Source organism: Stegodyphus dumicola, chromosome 3, assembly GCF_044657685.1.
Source record: "Stegodyphus dumicola isolate Sdum_Otavi_A_Nest chromosome 3, ASM4465768v1".
Taxonomy (NCBI): domain Eukaryota; kingdom Metazoa; phylum Arthropoda; class Arachnida; order Araneae; family Eresidae; genus Stegodyphus; species Stegodyphus dumicola.
The window spans coordinates 247,652,277-247,665,028 of NC_140770.1; the positions used below are offsets into that span (position 1 = coordinate 247,652,277).

The following is a 12,752-nucleotide window of genomic DNA, read 5'->3' on the forward strand; positions in this document are numbered from 1 at the left end:
TAACCGCGTTCTAAGATACAGCTGAGATTTCAGCAAACTTTCTGAATAAAAAGTTGAAAGATTAAACTAACTGCCGAAGCAAGCACACAGGCCGAAACGCGCGGTTCTTAAATTTATACCTAGCAGCCTTCACGCTCGTGAATCAAGAAAGCACACCTACAAACTCGTTTTCCTTCTAGTTAACTCAAAATACTTCTGCTGAAAATTTTAATACTTTGCGCGTTCTACTAAAATTTACATACTCTGGCATTGGCAATTCCAGGTAAAGGAAGGCTTGACAGGTAAACTTTAAATGTTAGAGTTAAAATAAATATAAACCCTACAATACAAAGGGCCTTTCTTTACTAATATTTTTAATTTCTTTACTAATATTATAGATGCTTATTTGATAAGGCATAATGCATTTTGATACTGAACTGATTATGCATTTTAACACTGAATTTACATTTTGATATGCTTCAGTAAACATAATTATTTTGGTACCCATTATCAAATCTTTCGACTTAAAATAATATTTCTTTATTAATAATATATTGGCATTTATTGTCATTATTATTTTATTAATAATATAAAGTGTCATTATTTCTTTTATTTTGTAACTTAAAACTTATTTATTTGGTTGAATTTAGTAATATGATTCTGAGCAGACTGATGGGGAATCTTTTCCTGTTTAAAAAATAGGATTTTAATTCAATTAAAATTCAAAGTTTCCTGTTTCTCTTCCATCCTTTGTCAATTTTATCTTTTAGGAATCAAAATCAAAACACTACATTAGTCAAAATCGATTTGTAAAGGAACTTAAACTCTCGATTTCGTCAGACATATTTAGTAGGTGTTGTCTTGATAAAAAGTGTTATCTGGCAGCTTTTTTTTTTTTTTTTTTTTTCAAGATAATGCATAGAGGAAACTAAACTAGGATTTTGATTGTAAATGTCATGCAAACCTAGACTGAAAAATAAACTGGTGATACAAGCTTAAACCTATGCTCATTCTGAAGCGTATCCATCTAATCAAGAAACTACTGGAAGCTGTCTGTTGTTTTGAAGGAAGACTGATGTTTTTCTGCATATAAATTGTAGGTATGTCTTTTTAGCATTATTATTTAAAAATAAATAATTATTGACATTTCTACCAACGTAAACCAACATATAATGTATTAACATCCAAAGTTTATAAATACATGTTTATATGAAGCTTGCCACATTTATCAATTGTCGCTAATTTTAATTAAATGTCCTGATCTGAGTCTTCATTTTTCAACAGCTTGCATACGTATAATCCCTTAAAGCTCTGATTTATTTCTTTATTTATTTATAAGTGACTCTTCCATTATATGTAAGTGACTGCATTATATGAAGTCCAGAAGTGCTCCCGGCTGAGAAAAATTTTCGCTCTTTTCCTGCTGCTGGTCGATATGTGCAGTTGAGCTTTGAAATGCAATTAGTATTCTAACGCTCATTTATTGAAATTGAAGCCTGTATTTTTATGGGTGTGATGTATTTTTAGACATAATGAATAGGATACATAAGTTTCACAAAAAAGTTTTTCCAGATTAAAATTTGATAATGATTAACTGATGAACTGCACAATTACCACAACCAGCAAAAATGCATAAAAATCTTGAAAATCTCAACTAACTCCTATCATTTGCGCTATCCTGTAACATAATATGTATTTATCATCATAACTAGTAAGCTGTCTGCTTTCTAATTTTAAGTCATTTTGAGGTATTTAATTGAAGCATTGTTAATTAGTATTCACTAATTTGAAATTTGAAGCATGAGTAATTAGTTTTGAACATCAGTCTTCTTCTAAAAATATTTTTGTGAGTTCATTATGGTCTTAAGAGCCAAAAAACAATCTTTAAAAAACAAATTAAAACTTGATAAAGAAGCTTGTTTAATGATCCACATGTTAGCGTTTCCAAATATTTTAACTCTTTGGATCCCAGAAAGTAATTTCCGTAAATTTAGGGGGACTCATACACCTTAAAAACCATAAGATTTTCTAATATGTGACTGTTGGAAGAATTGGGATAACTTATTTATTTTAAAAGCAATTACTTCCAGCTTTTTACAGCTGACTACATAATATACTAGCTGCTTTCCGAAATACTAATCAGAAAGCTTGTGTTGCCAAAGATATGTTTTATAATTTAATTCGCTTTGTGACAAAAGTTTTCGTCGTGTTTCCAACTTTCGCGCACAGTTTAAAACATTCTGTTTGCATAATTTAATTACATATTTAATATATAATATATAGCTTTTATAACATTCAAAAACTACTGTGAATAAAAAATTCTAAGAATTTCAGGTTAAATTTTTATTTTATTTGGAGTTGATTTTATTTAATGTATTTTATTAAAAAAATATGTAATGTTTTCCTGCATAAAATTTTTAATATTCAAATATTCATAAGATTTTTAGTTCAGTTTGAAAAATGTGCCCATATAACGAATTACATCAAATTTCAAGTATGCACCATCAGTCATTTTTAAAATATCATGCGTGCGAGGTGGAAACATGACGAAAAATTTTGTCACACAGCGGATTAAATTAGAAAAATATTTGGGGCAACAGAAACGTTCTGGTTACTAGTTCCCAAAGCAGCTATATTAGTTGTCAGCTGTAAAAGGTTGGATGTAATTACTTTTAAAATAAATAAAATATCCCAATTCTTGCAACAGTCACATATTCGAAGATCTTAAGGGGTTTAAGATGTATGAGCCCCCTTAATAATATTTGCAGGATTTCAGGCGAAGACGATGTAGGTTTATGCGATATCTGGGAGCCTGCGTCAATGTTTGTAAATGGATAATGACTATGCGACGAGGGGGAAGTCTAAATATGCGGCAAGCCGAAAGTTTTCTAGAGAGATTCGTGGTAGGGGGAGAGACTCTCGTACCCGTCCCCCCAAAATGCTCTCCATCAAACTTGGAAGCGGGACTGAGCAAATTCGTAATGTCATCTGCATGGTGCTCAAGGCTCTTGCCAACGACAGGCTCAATCTTGAACTACTTGCCATGATGAATTTCGTAGGCTTGTTCTGATATTACTGTCAGAGAAGTGTGATAAGTACAACAACAATAGCGTATTTAAATATAATAATTTTGGATATGGATATCAATATTAATAGCTTTAAAGGTACACAGGAGAACTGCCTGGTAAGATCCAGTCAAAAGCGTTTCTTTCCATACAGTTTTAAAAATTTGAGTGTTATACAATTTTTTTTTTTTTTTTTTTTTTTTTTTTTTTTTTTTTGTAATTAGGATGTGCGAATTATTCTAAGCTACATGCTTAAGAAAAATAACTCGGTAGAGCTGGACCCACTGCTAAGCAAGCACTTTCTGCTTATCGCACTAAATTATTTTTAGAATAGTCTTGTAAAAATAGTTGTTCACTTAGTAGAGCCACATTTGCATATATTATGGGTTATGGACACCGAAGCATTCTGCGAAATCATTTTGCAGTAACTGAAGAAAGTTTTCAAAGATTCCGAAAAATGGTTTCGTTTTCTATCATGAAAAATACGGTGGTCAACTTCAATACTGAAAACTGGGTTTCTAGCAAGAGAACTTAAAGAATAAAGCAGTTTCATAATATTTACTATACATCTCTGTCTAGAAAACATACAAAATTTTATAGAAATATTTTTAAACTCCCGTATCCAAAATGTTTTAAGTTTTGTAAAACGAAATGACAATTGATGCACAAAATTAGCAATATGAAAATTAAAACCTTCGTGATATAAAAACTAAACAGTTATCAAATAATATTTCCTTCATCTTAAGCAGTAGGAGAATTATTTTAATAACATTATAAAAATATACGAAATTTAAATAATTAACAATAATATTACGCATGTTAATGGAGAATCTAATTTATCTAAATTTGAATTTCCTCTTGTAGGTTTACTAAAGTACTTACATCCTCATTGCTATAAGATTTTATTATTTTATGTGTTGGTAATAATTAGTAATACTTGGACATCAAGCCACAGAAAAAAAGAAGTTAATTGGGGCTGAAGAATGTAATTGTAAATGTGTAGAACTGATAAGCTTGTGAATAACTGTGACGAGCATTTAATTGAAAGTGCGCAAAGCATAATATATTATTAATGATTGTGAGTGTGACTCCGCTGTGAGTGCGACTGTGAAGTCCGGAAACATGACAAAGCTTCAATTTTTAAGATAAGCATATTTTGCGGTATTTGTTAATTGAAAAATATAAGATCCTTCTCAACTCCAGGAAATATTTAAAAATTTATAACAAATAAACTGCCTAACATAAACCATATTTCATTATTCTAAAACAGAGTAATCTCAAAAGTTCTTTAAACATAATTCGCTAATTCTTAACGTGACCAACTTTGATAATGCGACAGATATCTATGCGCTCATGCAAATATTTATTTCGACGTAGTATAAAGCTGGCTGTGCCATAGTTGAATGAAAGCAAGTATAATTACCTCTTTCAAACGAGAGTGTTGCCCATTTAACAACTACAGAGATCTTCTTGAGAATATTTATGACAAAACCTCAATCAAACTTTGCTGCAAAGGACGCTATGAGAGTACAGAAACAAATATTTGTCTTAAAGGCGAAGAGGATACACTAAAACAATGTAATTCTTGACTTTTGTTTTAGGGAATTTAAGTGTTTGTACCTCCACTTTCAGCTATTCACCAGGAGCCATCAGAGTATTGGCCCCCATGCTGTAGCTCCGGACTGCCGTCATGTACTGCCTTGCGCATGGAAAGACACATTTTCCAGCATAAATGTCTCAGCGCATCATCACATATGGACACGATGAACATTTTAGAAACACGTAAAACAAACTTATTATTTCGATTTATACAGTAAGTTAAAATACAATATGGTATCGTTTATGCAATTTTTTGTTAGAAATATTATGAAATATTTCACGGGACGAAGAATAACTCTGTATTGTTGCCAAATACCCAACTGCGGTAAGATAGCTTCCCCGTAATAAGGGGTTAGGTTTGCCAGATTTGGCGCGAAATCACGCATTTGGCGACATTTGGCTACAAAACTGGCGATATGCCATAAACGGAGTGAGAACATTCTAGAACGCATTCCTAGCAGTTTTCTCGATGTAAGCTCGTAGGTAGGTGAAGCTATATATAGCCTGCCTGTACGTGGAGAAAGGAGTATGTAGTTCAGAAGTAGTAATTTGAGTTCAGAGATTAGGCACTGAGAGCGACTGAACCGATTCGGGAGCTGTACCTTAGTACTTTGCCATGAAGCTGTTTTCACCATTTTATCCTAAAGCCTGTATTGCTGATTGCTTTAGAGAGTCTATCATAGTTTTTCGATAACTGAACACTCGTCTTTGGAACTCTCATGTGTAATACTGACAAATAAATTGTGTTTTGATTCTTCATCAAGTGTTATCGTAAATTACTCCACCAACCCGTTGTGTCTTGGTATATCTATGATATATAAAGTAAAGGGAAATGCGAAAAAGAACAGAAAACGTGTTTCCCTTTCTGTTTTCAATACATTTTCTTATAATTTTAAGGGAGCGAATGAAATAAAATCTTGCTAGCGGATAAACCATGAAACGTAGTTGCGGAAATTTCAAAAAAAAAAAAAAAAAAAAGCGAAAAATAAAGATAATGGAATTCCTAAAATACTCTTTTTTTAAGGCCTTCTCTTTTATTTATTTATACTTTCCCTCTAGTTCGAAAATGTTATTTCCTTCAAAACTGACTTTGAATCCTATAAAAAAGGTACTGTAAGTATACTTCTGAAATATTTATTACCATCTTATTACTCTTGTGTTTATTCCCTTAAAACTTAGATATGTTTGCTTGAAATATGTAATTACATACAAAAAGTGCCGTAATAAAAGCCATTTGCTCCACATTTTTATTACTTTAGCCATTATCTTAACTATCTTGATGCAATAACGTTATTATCCGTCTCAAACAGGAAATTTTACTACTTAAATTATTGTTTGAAATGTAGATTTTCGTAAGATATCTTTTTGATGCAGACATTTTTCAACTTTCCGACGGTTACATCACTTTTTGAAGTCATAGGCATCATCCAGTCGCTGTGGCAAATGTTACCACGGCAGAAAACATAAAATGTTTCAAACCCCTCGCCTATAACAGTTGTCAGAATATTGTCACTAGGCAAAACGCAAAATGTTCATTTTTACCAATTTAATCAGCCTGTAGCTGCCTAAAAAATTAAGCTATTAAAGACAATAAATGCATTTCCATTGTAGAGACATTAGGATTTTTTGGAGAGAGATATTGAAAAATTAGCAACGCCTTCGCCGGGAATCGAACCACGGACCCCTGAAATACCGGCTCAGTTTGTTGATCACTACACCACGAAGGCACGTTAAGAAAGCGGGAGAAATATCTTATATACTTCCCTTTTTAAAGGGCGACTGGGGTTTTAGGGGACCCAATCGCCAAATCCTGGGTGTGGAGATTCATCATCCACAAACCTTTTAGTTCGGGCGCCACTGTAGAGACATTAGGAATTTTTTGGAGGCCGGAGAGATGAAAAATTAGCAACCGCCTTCGCCAGGAATCGAACCACGGACCTCTGGAATATCGGCCCGGCGTGCAGAACCACTACACCACGAAGGCACACTAGGAAATTGGGAGAAATACCTTATATCATAATAGATGAAATCATAATTTTTTACAGCATACCGAAGTAATATAATTTAAAATACGCTATTGCAATTTATTAAAGGTATTCACTCTTATGCATTTGTTGCAGAATATTTTTCAGTTTTTTAGTATTACTATTAACTGTTTGCAAAAATTACATTTGTGAAGGAATATTCTACAAATAAAGCAATTAATATGAGCATTTTGGAAATGCAGCTTACAAATAATATCATTTTCTTGGAAAAATAGGGATTTGTGTGATAGAAATGAATATTTCAGTTTGTTCATTACTTAGCGATTTCTTAAAAAACTCAGCTTCAGATAATTTTAGTTTCATAATCATTCCATTAACGCAAAAAAAGTGTTCACGATGTTCGTAATGCAAGCATTTTTTTACAAGTTTTTATTAAGAATGAATATTTTTATTAAGGCATGAAGATGAACTCAAATATAATTGAACAAATTCATTGATACGTAAAACCTGAAAAATTATATTTCTTTTTTTCCCTCTCTTTCTTTTTGAAAGATTTGTTTTCAGGTTTGAATACTTAACGTAGTTTCCTTTACTTAACATGTACTTTTACATATAATAGTGCCATGATTTTACCTAAAGTCTGATGAACCAAAGTTCTGAATATTGATTGGAATACCCTAAATTCCCAAATATTAGTAGGCAGTTTATGTCTTTTTCGGATTATTCTTTTCCTTTACAAACGTTTTTAATTTAGTATTTGAAAAAAAAATATTTAAAAAAATGAAACCTTTCACATTTTATATTACGTTCAAAAGGACATTTTTTCATTTACCCACATGTATACGTTTCGAGAGCATTTGGGCTAACGCCTCTTTGGGCTAAAAATATTTAAAGACAGCATATCTTTAGAATTTAACTATAGACAGACATGCGTACTGGAGACAAATATGTCCTCCTGAGATGCTCCCTACAGTGTTGCCACTGTTCGCTTCGAAATTGTTCAGTTTTTTTTAATAAAAAATTCGTTAATGTTTTACAAAATATAAAATATACTAAAAAACAAATTCTGGCTTCCAGGTGCCCATATTCGGATGGAGGACTAAGTTATTCAAAATTTGATGATTTTAGGTATCGTTGATTTCAGAGTGCAAGGAAGCATATATAATTTCATGCAGATTCTTCATTATTTACTTTATTTAAATATAATAAAGGGCGGTAATATTTGGTGGCGACAGTTTGAAAAATGAAACGGGCAATTGTAATGAACCGACGCAAAATGCTGTTTTGAGACTAATAGCCATTCTGAGTTCCTTTGGGCTAAAACTGTGTGAAGCTTTATAAGAAAATTACACTTTTTAACGCAAAAGTCTCATTGTTAAAATTTATAACAAATTATTAAGCTGTTATTGGAAAAAAGATATTTTTCTCTTTTAAAGTCCTTCGTCTTTTGTGGTAAAGCAGAAAGACATTGCCAATAAATAACTAATAGTTCAGGGATTCATTGGAATTAATTTTTGATCAAAGGTCTTGAAATCCAAAATTTTTTTTAAATAAAAATAGCATGGGCCAACTTTCTTACATAATACCATGCTTAGTAGGGTAAATATCGAATTGGAATATCATATTATTCATTTAAATTTATCGTTGCAAATAAGAATAACAACAAACATTCTCAGTAATGACTTCCTGGTTAAGTATAAGATCTTTATTAAAAAGAGAATCCGTAAGTCACACATATATCAAACTTTCAAAAATTGTGGAAATTCCAAAATCGATATTACTCGCAAATTGTTTGAGTAGATGTCACTCCAATACTATTAAATGCAATAAATTACTTGAAAATTCGAATGCACGTTAGCAACTTAAAAACCATTTCTTTGGTGCAAGAGAAAGATGTGTTTGTCCCAAGCAGAGCGAAATTTATGATGTAGCATTACTTTGCGACGTGTAAATTTAACTGAGATAACATTTTTCACCCACCCACTTTGTCGATAACTGCAACATTTGTTCCCTGACTTTGTCCATTCTGGTTGGTCTAAGGAGCCCCTTTCCCAAATATTCGTAAGCCTAACAAGAGAACGACTTTCCGCTTGGTAAACTGATTTCAAGAAAGTGTAAGCGTTCACCAAAAGAAGAGGGGCCGCTAGTCACTTCTGAGTTTGAAAGAAATTGAAGAAGTCAGAAAAGTATTGCAGTCGCTAATAAATAGTGTAAAAAAGCTAGCATCGCAATCAAATTTATCGTTAGGGAAAGCATAAATCATTTCTTATTGTGAACGCTTACCAGTGGAAAATCTTTGTCTTGTTAGATTTACGAGCTTTTGGAAAGGTTTCTTTGAACGTTTCAACAGTTTTTCTGTAATAATGCTCTGCGAAGCAGTGTTCAATCACAAAATTTCATTATGCCTGAGAATCAGCTTCATTTTGAAATAAACAAACAGTTTTTAAAGCAAACTCCAACTGAAATTTCAATGGTATATTACTTGTTAATATGAAGAAGTGTCATCCATTAAAAAATTTACCATTAATATCTATTTTGAAATTTACACGAAACGAGCGACTTTTGATTTAATCTGTATTTATGTTACATGAGAAAAATACCAAAAGCGAAACACATAATCTTTTCAATAAATAGAAAGAAAGCTAGAGAAGACCGACAGTATTTTGATAACACATAAAGTACACTATAAGAAAGCATACGAGTGCACAGAAAATACTGGCAAAATTTTGATTATAGAGGAATAACGTTCCAATTTATCCTTATTTCTCAGAAAAAGAAAAATTGTGTGTTGAACAGCAGAATGTCACAGCTCTGGTATAAAACATCATAGAAAAATGAGAAAAAAATATTAAGAACCAGAGAAAAATCTAATGTGGACACCACACGATTTCCTTCTACGGCCTATTAAATTATACACATTTTTGGATGCATTTCATTTAAACTTATTTCCCTGAATTTCATTAAGGATACACTTCGCATTCAATTACTTCAGTTCTCATTTCACGGTAAGGCAAAAATACATAATTAGAATTTCTATGCAAAAACAAGAAGTTCGGTCAGCGGGAAGTTTTCGGGGCGTAAAACTGAAAGTTTACTTTTGGTCCCACTCGGCAAGAAGTCACTGAAAGTGCAGAAATGGACTTAATTCATTATTCTGCTAAGTTTCGATTGTAAACAAATGGCTACTCCGTTAAACTTAGTCGCACTTAAAGAACTTTTAAATTGTTGATAATGATAAAATTATTACATGCAGATTAACTAAAGACATAAAATCCTTAATCCAATCATTTTTAATGCACAAAATTCACAATTTATCAAGATATAAGAATAAATAAACTATACTCAACGAGCCAAGTGACAGAATGGGTGTACACATTTATGTATGTATATACTTTTGGTGCAACCGACTGCAACCAAAAAGTGGAGGTCACAACTACATTCTATAGCAGTCGCATATACAAAATTACGTCCCATATACAAAATACGTTTTGAGGCTACTCGTTTTTCAGTACATACGTACAGACGTCACGAAAAACTCTCTTCTGAATCCATTTGGAATCCATTTTTTAACGTGTTTTGGGAAAAAGACCTTTATTCTGTCCTTACACGCAGATGTCAGGCAAAAGCATCTTTAAAATGCATTCGATAGCAGTCAAAATGAATGCTTTCTTTGAAATATGATACCCGAAGTTTTTCGCTATTACAATACTTCCTTTACAAGCAGGTAAAAAGAAAGCGGAGAAAAAGAGCTTAAATGATCCTCGCTCTGAACTATGAAATATGCTGTATAGTTAATTGTCCTTTCCCAATGAGGTTGTTAAAACTATTTGGTTTTTTATATGTAACTCATGTGACCCAAACGGTTCAAACTAATCTAAATTTTTTAAATCTGTATGTCTTTATTTTTTAAAATGCCTGCATTTTGTGCTTTTATGATAAGAATTTCACGGTAAAACTAGCTTTGATATGACCTTTTAGCCCAAAAGGGTATTAGTCCAAAGGGTTATTAATCACGAAATGGGATTTGGCGTCGTCCTTTATAAACGGTGATTCACTTTTCTAATTGTTGCCACCAAATGTTATCACTGTATTATTTTTGAAGAAAATAATAATAATTAATACTCTTCATGTATGGATGCATGTTCCTCGCAATTTCAAAAAACGACGGTAACTGGTTTTGAATAACGTAGTCCTCCACCCGAACAAGGGCACCTGGAAGACACCAGCTTTTAAATTTCGAATTTTAATTTCATATTTTATAAAATTTTAATTAACGTTTGATTAAAAATTACATTGGAAAGTGAGCAGGGGTGACACTGTACGAAATAAAACACTTTTATTTCCAGTGAGCGAGATTGTCTATCAGAAATTCTAAAGATATGCTGTTTTAAATATTTTGTGATCTGTGTTGCTAAATTGAATTTTTGTGGAAATTTTTTTATGCGAAGAACAGGAATTTAATAAGTAAGTTAATACACAAAACTTTAACAGTTAAAAGACGAAAAAAAAAGTGTTACAACCCAGCTTACTAAGAAAACTGAATAATAATGTGATGAACTGAGCAAAAACTGAACAAAATAGAAAATATATGTCATCACTTAACACTGCATCAAGAATTCTAAACATATGCCGCTATGCTGGTTTTAAAATTCTTGTAATTTTGTTGTTGAACTGTATGTGGCGTAAATGCGAAGAAAATGGTGGTTAATAGTAAAGCTAAAATGACAGAAAGAAATGGATTAGTAGGAGTAAGTTTAACAGCATACTTGTAGACTGTGAGCTCAGCGAGGGCTTTAAAAACCCTAACAAACCCTTTCATGTGACCGTTAAAATCTGAACCCTTTCAGATTTTTCTTATTTATGCAATATTATTAGAGGAAAAAATTCTAACTGCATTACTATAAACAAACGAAGATTTATATCCTTAATTTTAAATCAGAAATGGTTAAAGCTCTAATTTTTGTCTGAGTTTTCTGCTATCTGAAATGGATCGATCTAGAAGACTTTCGGTAATCCGAGTTCTACTGTAGCTACTTTAGAAAAGTAGATAAAAAGCAATAAATATGGTACATTATCGACATTGACACTGTTGCATTGAGACCTCTTTTCTCCTACTATTGCATCCCATAACACTTAAGGCACTTTCTGGTAACTTTCTCTTCTGAAGGCACTTTATCTTCCTTTCAATTGACAGTTTCATTGATTATTTTATCTTTTAATGCTTTCGAGCTTGTTTCACAGAAGTAATGCTAGTCAGACTTTTCTCAGGACATTACACATAGAATCGAAGGCGTTGCGAAACGAATTTTAAAGTTGCTAAGAGACAAAGAAAGGAATATTCTTTATACAGTCAAAATTACTTTTAAATTTTTTTAATCGTTTTAAGAAGACTGTCTTAAAACGGGTCTTCAAAATCTTTATTATAAATGTTTTGGTAAAATTACACTGAAATTGAGAAAATAACCGTCTTTGAGTGCTTTCTAAATACCACATAAAAGAGTTCTGAACTCATTTTTAATATATCTTGTAAAATGAATATCAAATTTTGACCAGTAAACCTATTTGTTATATCAAATAAACTGAACAAAACAAATCTTCTAAAGTGCAAAACCTCTTTAAAAAAGTGTTATCTTCATGTAAATAAAATTATTGGCCTCAGAATCGTGTAAATAAAAATAAATTTATTGGCCACAGCTTTCCAATTTTTTTTTTTTGCAGCCGTTATCTTACGCGACGTTATTCTACCATTCCATTTATCAACCATGCGAGCTGACAGGTAATTCCGTTGAGCGAGGCCTAAGATCTTAGATCTTAAACTTATCCTTTGCGCCAATTGACAAATAGCCAATATTCATAAAATTGCCATTCAGCGAAGTATAAATTTTACAATCTTTCTTTTAATTTTAAACTGCGTTACTCAAACAAAACTGAGCTATTTAAACATTTAAAAAATACAATTAAAATTTAAAAGCAATACTTAATAATTAAAATTAATTTTATTACACACTTAATTGATATAACGTTAATGGATTTTAATTGATAGTAATAGTTAATTTAATATATAGTGATAATTTTTTTGAAATTTCCATCATTATTGTTATTAATACAGCACAGTTTTAAATAT

At 31.7% G+C, this 12,752-nt stretch overlaps 1 protein-coding gene across 2 annotated transcripts in view; it reads left to right on the forward strand.

Annotated features, from left to right (window-relative positions):
- Nucleotides 1-916: 916 nt before the first annotated feature.
- Nucleotides 917-12,752, forward strand: part of LOC118181120 (putative G protein-coupled receptor AH9.1) — a 53,284-nt gene continuing 41,448 nt past the window's right edge. Inside the window, exon 1 of one of the 2 annotated variants that reach the window (XM_035350194.2) lies at nt 917-1,079. The gene's annotated coding sequence lies outside the window, so the exon portion shown is untranslated. The remainder of the gene's footprint in view (nt 1,080-12,752) is intronic. The other variant, XM_035350195.2, reaches the window with a different exon arrangement.